Below are 13,245 nucleotides of genomic sequence, written 5' to 3' on the forward strand. Positions count from 1 at the left end.
AACCTACCTGGTGTGATGATTATTAAAATGGCCAAAAGGCATAACAGCAAGGTCAGAAATATAATGCGCGCTGGCTAGCGAAAACATGCTCGGAATAAAATCCGAGATTCACCCGTTTAAATAATCTTAACTTTAAATTTTCATCTTAGTGAGGAAATGTGAGCGGAAGTTGAGGAGTTCAGGAAAGATAACAAAAACTTGAACTAAGGGAAACCCTACAACATATTTACTTGTGCATTTCTCAAGCTTTTTCTACTAGTTTTGCCTCTTGAAATTAACTATATACCGTTTTTGACAAGATGCCTTAAATGAAGAGCAAAGTGCAGAAGCGCATAATTAAGATATGTTGCTGTTTTATGTATTTTAAAGTTTTTAATTTTAATAATATTCTTTTTACTAAGTGGCATACTTTCCTACTGAGCCTAAATTTTATGTTGTAACCATAAATTGAAATTACTTTCGTACGAATTGTGTTAAGAATATTTTAGTGGTTTTATATCTTAATTGCTTTCTTTAAAGATTTTTAATTTAGGAGCATGTCCGATTTGATTATATTTCCTAACAGTTTTATTATTTTGTAGATATTTATCTCTTGGTCTTCTAAATTTTGCCTTCATAGTGCAGTATGAATAAATTATTTTCCTTCTTCCCAGTATCTCTGCTAAAATGTAAAAATTGAAGGAGATAAACTGGTGAGCTAATCTATTTATTATGTTTTTAATTAGTTAGTTATTTGTGTTTTTAATTAGTTAGTTAGTTGCGTTTTTAATTAGTTAGATATTTATCTGGTGTTTGTGCATTTTATATTTTAAAAGTATGATTTTGAATTCTTTAATGAAATTATTAAATCTTGCACGTAATCAGCTTTTTAATCATATTAAGATCACTTATTCTTGTAACTTGAAGTTTTGTATGATGGAGGATAATACCAAATATGTCAGAAACTCAAAAGTTTTGTATTTGTTGTGTAATTTTTTGCTATGTTTAGCCTTAGCATTTAAAAAAGCATTTTTTTGGGGGGGATCTCTTGAACATTAGCCATTTTGTTGCCTTAAATTTATTCATTAAGCTGGTTCTCAGAAAGAGTGTTTGCAGTGTACTATGAGCACCATTTAGCATTTAACAAAATATTATCTGACACTGTTGGTGGTATTAAGTATTCAACCAGTATCACCTCAAGCAGTATCGTAGGGACCTTTAAATGTTTGACATTTAATATAAGTGAACATTCTAAGACAACTACTCACTGTTCCACATTGATTTTAAAAGAATTTAAATAGAAGTGTAATATATTGGGTTTTTAATGCTGTTCTCTTAACAGAATTATGAATCATTACAAAGATGTTTAGCAAATGATATTGTCCTTCCTAAAAATAGACAAATATTTAATGTTTTACTAGAAAAAAAATAACATTTTAAGATGTAGAAAACAGACCTTGAATATAAATAAAAAAAATTACACACGCACACACACATACACACACACACAAACCTTTATTGTGCATTTTTTTAAAGGAATTTCAGAGATGCTTCCTGCTAATTAAGATCTTCATCTAATAGAGTGTGCATGCTTGATTTTCCCTTTGGATTAAGATATTCTTTTTTAAAACTTCTAACTTTGTAAAATATCGGGAAACCCCAGTTAATAAAAATTAATTTGTTCCTGAAAGCTGCTCAGTGAGTGAAATGTTTGTAAATTGAAACATATTTCCCCATAGGAATTAATGTAAGATGGATTAATTTGTTCCTGGACCATTGATCTTGATTGTGTATTTTTTCCCCATAAAATGTTAGGTAACTGTTTTCAAGAGGTCTCTTTTATGTTTTCTTTGTCGCTAAGTTCTACTTGACTGTGCTTGTGACTAACTGAGCCTCTGTTTTACTCAAAATGCATCTGATGTGATTTGTTGTGTTTAAAATGTTTTTAAAACCATTACCATTAAAAATGCTTATGCTGTAATATGCAACTGTTTTATCAGGGTGACATTGTTGCGTGAAATCTTTGCACTTTACTCCATTTTGCAAAAAATTCATGAATCATTTTCTATTCTTTCTTCTAAAGACATTTCGTCATCAGTCACCTTTTGCTACTGTTTCTGAAATTGTAAGGCCCATATCACACGACGTTTGTTTCACTCGAACAACTGTTTCGGACAATTTTTTTCACTAGTTTACTATTAAAAGAAAGACGTGCAACTTTTCCCTTCCTTTCCAAAAAAATTGCAAGTTGTTCGTTTTCAACCAATCAGCTACCAGCTTCGAATACTATCAGCTTGTTTGTAATGGGGAACCAGTTTACCCTGTGTTAAACCCAAAGCGATCTATGATTCCAAACAGTTGTTCTTCCGAAACAAATCGCCGTCTGATAGCAGCGTAATAGTGCTTTTTTTTAGCTCATTTTTAAGGTCCTGTAATTACTTCTCTGCATCTTCATTTTTAACTTCATAGTACATGGTTTTGTCTAGAAACCAGTATTTAATTTTTAAAATGAAAAGGCTTAAGATTTTAACAGTCAGCAAAAAGGGCTTACTAAGTTTTTTTAATGGTTTCACTGAGTTCGCAGTCTACCAGTCTGATATTTTTAGGAAATTCATGATATTTTTAGGAACTTTGAAATTTCAGAGCCAAATCTGTAAAGCTAAGATGGCTGAGTATTAGTTTCTTCACTCTAAATGCCATATGCAATTCAACAGCAAAATTACAAAAATTTCAAAAAGCAGCATAGCAGCTTATGTTTAGAATTCCTGATGCAAAGTTGAGCATTGGCATACATTTTTTCTATTTTTTCAGTCTTTTTCTCAGTTCATCATATCAATGCTCAGTTTTCTTAGTAAGATGGTTTGTAAACCTTTTTTTTTTGTTTTTATTATTAATATTTCACATGCTTAATATATTAATTAAATATCATGGTCCCTGTACTTATGCCACATAAAATTCAATTAAACAGCAAAATCAGAAAATATTTAAAAACAGCGTATCTTTAGTCTTTCGCACTGAAGATAGTAACATTTTATTCCAGTTGCTGTGATGCCACTGCTCGCTTTCAGATGTTTGTTAATCAAAAATTCATTAAAGTGTTATGAAATACGAAATTAAAAATTTGCGGTTCCAGTGCACATATTTGGGTGGAGGACTATGTTATTCCAAATTTGACGGCCCTAGGTAGTGTTTTTTTCACATGCAAGGAACATGCATACATATATGCAGATTTCCCATTATTTAATTTCTTAAAAATATTTAGTGGCAACAATTTGAAAAGTGATACAGCCGTTTATAGTGGACAATGGAAAATCCCGTTACAAGACTAATAGCCCATTTGGGCGAACGGCCTTTCTAAGTGAAAACAGCAAAGTGATTAATAATTAAAACAAAGTAAATAATACTTAAATAAGATATTTAGTAATTAAAGTAAATAATAAAACTAAAATTTAATACAGGTAAATAATAAATTAATAATTAAAGTGATGGTAAGTAGTTACATAATAAAATAAACTAAGAGACCTTGTCTTATTTAAGGCTTTGGCTGGAATTACAGTTTCACTCAAAACTAAGAAAAGTTATCCGAGGCATTTTTTGTTTAGTTAATTTGTTCGTGAACTGATTAAACAAGGTGTATGTGATCCGAGGTTAAATTATGAATAACTGTGATATTACTGTCCATGTTATCTTATTTTTTGCTATTTTGCTCTCTAAATGACCAAAGTAGTATGAGGAGTGTTTATTTAAGTAAGGCCGTTTGAAAATAAAAACTAAACAAAAGAAAATTCTCAAAAAACAAATTTACTTTCAGATTGAATTATTTTAAGATTTTCAGTTTCAACATAGTTGCCAAGTTTGTTTAAACACTTATCATACCCTTAGAACTAGATTTTGAATACCCTTTTCATAGAAACTTACCACATGCTCTAATAAGCAAGAGCTCATGGCTGTTTTCACGTCTTCGTCATCGTTGTAGTGGTTGCTGCCGAGATGATATTTTTGATAGTGGAGAAGTTGAAAATGTCTTGGAAAGGTCTGGGCTGTAGGGGAGGGTTGATTCAAAACTTCCCAGCCACGAGTCCAATAAAGTTCGGGTCTGAACTTGTGAGGCCTTGCAGTGTCATGGATTAGCCAAATTCCCTCTTGACAGCATGCCATGTCTTTTGTTTTGAATAGCTCAGCATAAATTTTGCAGGGTATGGCTGTAGGCTATCATATTTATGGTGGTTCTGTTTTGCATGAAGACAACCAACAAAACACCATGTATATCCCAAAACATGGATGCCATGATCTTGCATTGGGACAGAATCTGTTCATCCTTGACTGTTACAGGAGAGTGTGCATGTCTCCACTCCATGTTGTATTGCTTCCATTCAGGCATGACATGTGAAACCCACTTTTCCTTTCCTGTTACAATCCGATTCAACATGGCGTCATCTTCTTCTTTGTAATGAGTCAAAAATTCTGCAAACACTCAAATCTTTTGTTTTTGTGGCCCTCCATTAGGAGTTGAGCGACCCAGCGAGAGCTAGGTTTCTTAAACCTTAACTCTTCAGAAACAATATCATGTAGCACTGACCTAGACACGTCAGGAAATTTGTTTGAAAGAGTGCTTATGGTAAAGCATCTGTTCTAAAAAATTTTTGCTTCAACTGAAGCAATCAAATTGTCTGATCGTAGATGGGCAACTGGAGTGGGACTCATCATGAATGGTTGTTTTCGCGTCCAGCTTTGTAGTCTCTCATCCACTTACGAACTTTGCCTTCACTCTTGGCAGTAGCTCCGTAAACTTCACAGATGTGCCGGTGAATGTCTGCATGTTTCTAATTTTAATGCCATTTATTTTTGCATCTTTATATAAGATTAATCATGTAAGATAAAAAAATCAATAAAATAATAGTATAATAAGTATAATAAGTATAATAGTATAATAAGTAACTAAACTAATATAATTCAGGCTTAATTGTCTCAGTGCAGGTTAGAAGCAAGATAAAATTTAACGGAACAACTTGTCGTTAGTCGCCAAGCTCATGATTCATAACCAAATATGTATATGAAGGATAGCTAAATTTGATGATGATAGCCAATTTTAAATGGTTTCGGATATCGTAAAACAAAGGTGAAATTTGCCAATGCAATGAACAGATTTTTTAAAGAAATGTGGAGAAGCGGTAATAAATGAAGATGGTATAAAAGAAGCGTTTCATTGTGATGACAATGATTCTCAGTTATCAATCAATTAATGAATGGTGAAATCTGTAGTATGGTTCTAGATCCAGAAATACAGCCGATAGTGAAGCCACCGATAGTGAAGAAAGTGACAAAGAAGTTACTGAAAACGAGAAAATTTCAATTGACAAGTCAGTCGGAATTCTCGAAACAGCAGTTAAAGGACTCAACAATGTAATTGAACAAGAGATTACGTTTGTCTACAGAATTAAAGAGAAAGTATTAGCACAAACAACGAAGCAACTTTACCAACTTACATTGAAAGAAATGTTTAATAAGGTAAACAAATAAATATTAAGCTTATTTTTTGTAAATTTTGATACCCTTTAGATCATAAATACTTCATTATTTCATAAATTACAATTTCGTATTTTAATTTTATAATTTGTACATGCCATTTTACTAGATTTAAACAGGTGATCTAATATCTGGAAAAATTATAAGTCCCAACAAGTCCGGATTTCAGACTTTGTACTGTAGTCTTTGTTTTTGAACTTTCAGTACCAAACCTTCACAGTGTCATATGATATGGAAATAGTACCTAAAATTGTTCACATGATTTGGTGACATTGTGTAGCTAACTTTTTGCAATAGAACTGGAAGTAAATGGTAGTTCTAATCTGGTAGCGTGATAGTTCCATTTCAGACACTAACATCCAACTCCTTAGCAAACTCTTGAGTGGTTGCATACTGATGTTTTCCCACAAGTTCTCTCAGGTGGGCATCATCAACTTCAGTAGGCCGGCCAGAGCACTGTGGTTCTTGAATGTCATAGTCATTGTTTTTGAACTTTCAGTAGCAAACTTTCACAGTGTCATATGATACGGCCTTAGTACCTAAAGCTGTGCACATGATTTGGTGACATTGTGTAGCTGACTTTTTGCAACAGAACTGGAAGTAAACTGTAGTTCTAATCTGGTAGCGTCATAGTTCCATTTTAGACACCTTGTACTTAATGATAATATTCTTTTACAAGTTTCACAACACAGTGTTCTAAAGCAAGTCTCTTTTTTTCAAATGCAAAAAATCTTTCGACAAAATATGATTAAATATGCCAACTTGAATGGTTTGTGCAGACGACATTTATTGTGGCAGGAACTTTCATTAAAATCTGAAATATTTTTCTATAAGAATTTTTTAATGGAAAAGATTGAGATGGTGCAATAGTTGAGTGATTTTCTTACTTGTTAGATCGATTTAAAAAGTACATAGTGAATTGTCAAATTTTTGGTCTTGATTAGTTTTTACCAAGTTAAATATCTGTATAACAGTTAAAGTGTTGAGGTGGAAAAAATGTTAAGAATCCTTGTTTGAACCTTTATACTTAATCTGTTAATTTTTGTTTTCACTTAAAATATTGCTATCTTCGAGACAGTGCATAAGTTACTTTGCTTAAACTGAGTTCCTGATGTAAAATTTTCCTCTTTTAGTAGTAAAGATTATGAAGATTATACATTTGAATGTTTTTTTTATCTGCTTTAAAACAATCTTCCTTGCTTTTAGTATTACTTCAATATTTATGGATAAACTATATTTTTGTTTTCAAATCAAGTTTTTCTTTCTTTTTTTTTTTGCTCACATACTGTATATATGTTTATTTTCAAAGATGAATTTCCCCCTCCTTCTAGATGGTGCAAGTTCTAGAATATGACAGATGTACTCTCTTCCAGTTGACACACAGCAGTTCAGTGTGCAGCCTTCATTGTCATGTCTCGCTATTGAGAAACCTGCACAAGAGGGATCTTCGTGGCATTTTTATCTCCAAATGATTAAATTACTAATATTGAAAGCAACACATCGACTTTGGTACGAATAACTTGCTTTCTAATTTATATAGCTATATTTTATGCCATCTTTTGTAATGGGAAACGTCGGTGAAATATATTTCTGAAGTATGTAATTTTTAAAATCATCTGTGCACTTAATGGTTACTATGTTGGAATATTAGTCTTCTGCTTTAAATTAAAATTTGTTCTAAAATTTGGAATAGCTGGGTTGTTCACATTGTGTTAGGTAATTTTTATGTATATATCCTGCGATTGCATTAGAAAAAATTTGAGCATCTTCAAAATGTAATGTAATTTAGCTAATAGGTGAAAAGTGTCTTGAATAAGAAATTCTTTTCTGATATATTTATTGTAGACGCTCAAAGTGTAGTTTATGCCCTTGGCATTCATATACAGCGTGTTTCATAGATCATGGGACAAACTTGGAGGGGTGGTGGATGTTGGCAGTGGTGATGAAGGCAAAGCATGTTTTGCTTCCCTTAAATAAAGCTAAGACTAAACTAAATAAAATTCTTGCTTTATTCCGTAAATAAAATAAAAAAGCTAACACTGTAGCCTTTACATTTAAAATCATTTAGTGAAAGCAAACTAGCATAAAGCTAACTGATAATCACACAAGAGAACAAGAAACAAGAAGATTCGCCGATACCGGCATACATATTATATGTTATACTCGGCCAACCCGCCGATCTTGACGTCATTGGCCAATCAGCGGCAACCACGTTAGCTTACCGCCGATCGACCTCCGATCAAAATTTGCATGTGGAAAACTAAAGCCAACAGTGGAAAGTACTCAAACATGCATTTTTTGCATTTTTTGTATAGGAATGTAGGGTCTAAAGTGACAGGTTAAGGCAGGAACGCAAAAAAAAAAAAAAAAAAAAACAACACAAGAGGAAAATATGTTTATGTACAAAATCAACGTAAAGAGCTTCTTTGCAGCAATACAGTATTTACAATAAATGTTCAAAAAAGAGAACACTAACATTAATAGGAAGTACAGCTGTGATTGGCTGGCAATGCAGCGGTAGAGGGCTGTAGTGAGCCGGACAAACCACGATCCGATGCATCAGAGGATCATTCATGTCATCAATGGTGTGATGGGCGAGTTAACGCAAAGGGAAAAAGCTGAGATGCATCTCATGTATGGTGCTGCTAATGAGAACGGTAGAGCAGTGCTATAGTTGTACCAAGAATGGTTTCCAAACAGGCATATGCCGAAGCACACAATGTTTGAGAGGTTGCACCGGTCTCTGTGTGAAAACGGGTCATTTGAAGCCACCTCTGACACTAGGAGTGGAAGTAGAAGTGCACGGCAACCTTGCATTGAAGAATCCATCTTGAACATTGTGCATTAATCACCTCAGACAAGTACAAAAGCTGTTGCATGTCGTCTGCAGCTGAGTCATTCCACTATTTGGAGAGTATTGCATGAAAATGGTTTGTACCCATACCATTTGCAGAGAATCCAAGCCTTGCAAGAGGCAGATTACCCTCTTCAAGTTCATTTCTGTCGTTGTTTCTTGCAGCAGTGTGCGGTGCAGGCAGATTTCCCATCGGATGTGCTATTCACGGGCAAGGCAACTTTCTCACAGGACGGCATCTTAAATGCACGTGTGGGCGACTCATAATCCACACGGCACACGTCCACATGCATTCCAAACCCGCTTCTCCGGGAATGTGTGGGCGGTTATTGTTAACGACTACCTCATAGACTCATACCTCTTACCTGCACGTACAAATGAGGTATGTTATATTTTTCTGTAAGAGGTGCTACCGGAATTGCTGCAGGATGTTCTGGCTGTCGTTCGTGATCGCATGTGGTTCCAGCATGTTGGTGCACCAGCCCATAACCACGTATGGGTCCGCAATTACTTGGATTTGACATTTCCGGGCTGATGGATTGGACCTGTTCAATGGCCACCCTGTTCTCCATATTTATCCAGCTTGGCTTTTTTTATGGGACCATCTGAAGAGCATCATTTACGAGACTCCCGTTGACTCGCTGGAGGACCTCGTTTGCGCGACTATCCATTGTGACTGGAAGCGTGCGCGAAACGCCTGTCATTTTTCAAAATGTTCGTCAATCCCTTGTGCAACGTTACCAAGCATGTATTACTGCTGGTGGTCATGCTTTTGAACATTTATTGTGAATACTGTATTGCTACAAAGAAGCACTTTGCATTGATTTTGTACATAAACACATTTTTCTCTCGTGTCGTTTTTTTTGCTTTCCCGCCTTAACCCGTCACTTTAGACCCTACATTCCTATAAAAAAAATGCATGTTTTAGTATGCTCCACCACCCCTCCAATTTTGTCCCATGATCTATGAAACACCCTGTATACTGCAAAATGAAAGAATTACAAATAGTCTTGAGAGATGTGCACATAGCCTTTGAAAACACTTATTAGTTTGAATTTCCAATCACTTTTAACCAAATTATGATGGCAAGTTGCATAAACATAAGCAAATAACTGTGGTTGTATTTGAAACTAAATCGGGTGGTGGCCAAGAATTTATCAAAAAATACATGAAATGCCATTATGGAAAACTTCTGGTACACAATTGCGTATTAAGTGCAAAATAACAAACAGGCCTATAAAGTACTAACACTCATGAGTAAGATCATAAGAACAAAAAATGTTTAAGTACATGACAGTTTTAGATGGGCTAGTTATGATTGCTGTCTTGCCAAACTGCTAAGAGTGTTTCACAAATTCTGTTCTATTACCAAAATGCCTCTTTATCCTGTCAAGATTGTGGGAGAATATGAAATCTTTTTGTTACATCTCGTGCATAAATTTTGTGAAATTTTAAGTTCTGAGATCTGGACGAATTTTGTCTTCACTTTCAGGTTATTCATTGAGCGATCCAGATTATTGTCTATTAACAAACATTTCTGGGGATTCCCCTTAAAAGTTTAAAGTTCTTAGAAATCAGTTTTTTATCTTTGAATACATAGGTAACATTCAAAATGTGGCAAAAGGTGTATGCATATCCATTATTGTGCTACCACATACCATGTATTCACTTCTGCAACAATGATTAACAGGGTTCGTAGTTCGTGTACACTGTGGCAAAAAAAAGGGGGGGGACAGTTCTATATCTCTCGTTCTACTGGGCCGATTGACAAAATTCAAATTGCATTTTTAATGTCTCGAAAGCTTGACTTGAGATATATATAAGATTTATATATAGCTTTGTTCTAACAATATTTGGACACAAAATAGTACTTTTTCTGAAATAACATATCAATTTTTTCCATATTTCGATTCTATGACTCACATTAAGCCTAGATATTAAATTTTGTAAAATTTGGTGCGAAATTTATGGAGAAATTCAAAATTTTATCTTGGCAAAATTTTTTTAGTTTGTGTCAAGAATTCAGTTCGCCACTTGGCGAACTTCTTAATATGTGGCAACCAATTTTCCTTCCCCTTCCATTATGCTGGAGCGGAAAAAAAGGCATTTCGTTCCTACCTTTTTACATTGAGCATAAGTGGAAAAAAAAAGCCACATTGTTTCTACTTCCAAATAATTTAGCAAAGTATCTAAACCACATTTGATGTTTTATCGCTTTCAACAAATATGCCAAATTTCAAAACGGGCCAATATATAAATTCACGTATATCTTCGGAAATTTTGAATAAAATGTAATCTTGCAGGTATGCTTAGAAATACGTCTACTTTAAGATGATGGTAAAATTTTTATAGATTACAATTCAAAAATGTTTTTGAAAAATTTATAAAGATAATTTAAAAATACAAATTTAAAAATAAATCACAAAAATGGGGGAATTTTATTTGGAATGAACCTAAATTTCGAAACGTGAAAGATTGATAAATATATACCAAATTCAATTAACATTGAGGATCTAAAATTTTGAGAGCTAATTTTTACAAAACTTGATATTTTGGTAGAAATTGAATTGTAGAATTGAAATATGGAAAAAAATTGTTATTTTATTTCAGAAAAAGTCTGATATTGTGTCAAAATACACAAATTTGAGTGTATAAAACAATGCTATATATAAGTCTAATACATATCCTAAGTCGTACTTTTGAGACATTAAAAACGCAAGTTGAATTTTGTCAGTCGGCCAAGTAGAACAAGAGATATAGGAACTGTCCCATTTTTTTTGCACAGTGTACATATGTTTTTTGCATAGCAATGTATAGACGCTCAAATTTGTGTTATTTTTCTATCAGTGTACATATATAATAATTTAGGAGGTGAGAGAAGAGGTGACTATTTCAGTTATGGCTGATGGTGTAAATGCCTCTGGCATATCAGTGCGTAATTGCATTCAGGTACATCTGTTGCGACATTTCGACATGCTGTGTTTCTGGACAAAATAACTGTTTAAAAACATTCTGATTCAGGCATCATTATATGTGCAAACAACACCCATTCCCATCATATCTTACAGGTTTTGTACATCCCTATTAGAGAGGAAAGCTGCAAAACTTTGATTCAAAGGAAGCAAAAGCTGGAAAGTGTGACACAGTCAAAAGAGCATCTGTGAAAGAGTCAAAACTCAAAAGTTGTTAATACCCAAAAGAGTTTTTATTTTGATTGAAGTCTTATTTACTGATAGTTTAAGACATACCTGCGCTTAGTAATGTTATGTGAGATTGTATGATATGGATTAATTAGAAATGATGTGGATGTATTCTAAGCAGTTACTATTGTAGCGATTTTAGCTGTAGCAATTTTTATTGGTAGCGTAATTAAAAATAAGGTAAGTGTTAAATTTCCCAAATTGAATTTTAAGGTAAGTTCAACTGCTTATCATAACAAAGTAGTTTGCTTAGCAAAGTAGTCCATTTCCAATAGGAAACGATAATCACTTGAGTTCAAACAGAGGTAGCGGAGAAAAAGTCCGGCTACGCTTCTTTGAGGGTTTCTTTTTTCGCTCTTGACAGAGCTTAGTAGTGACTCGGGACGAGCCGTAAAATACACAAGAGAGAAAGGGGCTCTCTAAAGCTTACTAGCGACTCGGGAAGAGCCGTAAAATACAAGAGAAAGGCTCTCTCTTCTCTACGCAACGACTGCGTATACTTCAGACTAAAAAAAAACTCTCTAATTATTTTCACTCACTGTTTTTATGTCCAGGTTTTCTGGGCGTGTCTTGTGCGTCTGCTGCAGTGATTCGCTAAACGTCTTTTTCGGAGCATCTCTCCATTGGTTAACAGGCGCTGATTGTTCTCAGATACTGTCTTGACAGCCTGAGAAACTGAAATTTTCCGTGGGAAAATTCAGAATGTCTTTTTGGGAGGTCTATCTAAATTATTTCGAGAAACAGGCAGTTGGCGACAGTCTATCGCATACACACAATGGACACTCCACAACCCGTGAGAACTTGTATGAAAGTTTTCTCCTTTCGTAAAAACAATATGCTTTCCGAACTTTGTTGGGGGTCACGTTCGACCTCAAGAATTCGTGTCATCAGGGTGGTCATCTGGCGCCCATTTGAAGTCTCCTTTTCCCAGACTTCGTGGGAGCCCGTGGGAAAATAGCTGACGACGTTACAGCTATAGATTCCTTCCCCCTTCGGAAGAACTTTTCTCGAGTTGAAACGAAGAGGAAAGTTCTCCTCATCATTTCACTAACTTAAAAAATGACCCGAAATAAACTGTTCTCTCGATAACACTTTCAAACACACCTTTACAGGAACACAGCTATATTGATTAATAACAGTACTAGTAATGTCACTATTGAAAAGTTCACATATAAGTCAATAAGGCATTAACTTTAGAGGCGAGAATTAATGGAATATTTAAAATCAGAACCACACACACATATATATATACACATACACACAGATTACAATATGCTTAACAGGAAACAAAACAAGCTGTATATTAGTCTGGTATAATATTTATAAAACATGTATAAAAATACATGTCAATAACCGAACGAGAACACTCATACCCTAGCACAGAGTGTTTCTCTAGATGACTCAGCCCATCGACATTAATTTAGCCTCCTTGGGCGATAAACAACCTCAAAGTTGCAAGGCTGCAACTGTACTATAAAGCTAAGGAACACAATAAATCCTGTGTAATTCTAAAAGGATCAACACTCAATATACAAATACAAAGTACTACAATAAACAAAACAAACAAAAAATTATTGTACTCAAAACGAGTTGTCGGCTCCTATTATTTCCTAATTCAGATAAAATCTCAATTCATTTGGTTCGTTTTCGCACCCATGAGCTTTCATTATGTCTGTGGGTTTTCCC

The 13,245-nt window shown here is 34.2% G+C and overlaps 1 protein-coding gene across 11 annotated transcripts in view; it reads left to right on the forward strand.

The window, feature by feature from the left end:
* LOC118183397 (nipped-B-like protein A) overlaps nt 1-13,245 on the forward strand; it is an 83,459-nt gene that overhangs the window by 29,864 nt on the left and 40,350 nt on the right. For 9 of the 11 annotated variants that reach the window (XR_004757228.2, XM_035352920.2, XM_035352919.2 and 6 more), the window contains 2 exons: nt 582-692; nt 6,837-7,014. The gene's annotated coding sequence lies outside the window, so the exon portion shown is untranslated. Of the gene's footprint in view, nt 1-581; nt 693-5,018; nt 5,488-6,836; nt 7,015-13,245 lie in introns of those variants that run through there. The other 2 variants (XM_035352914.2, XM_085809838.1) reach the window with 2 other exon arrangements.

Source organism: Stegodyphus dumicola, chromosome X2 (assembly GCF_044657685.1).
Source record: "Stegodyphus dumicola isolate Sdum_Otavi_A_Nest chromosome X2, ASM4465768v1".
Classification (NCBI taxonomy): Eukaryota; Metazoa; Arthropoda; class Arachnida; order Araneae; family Eresidae; genus Stegodyphus; species Stegodyphus dumicola.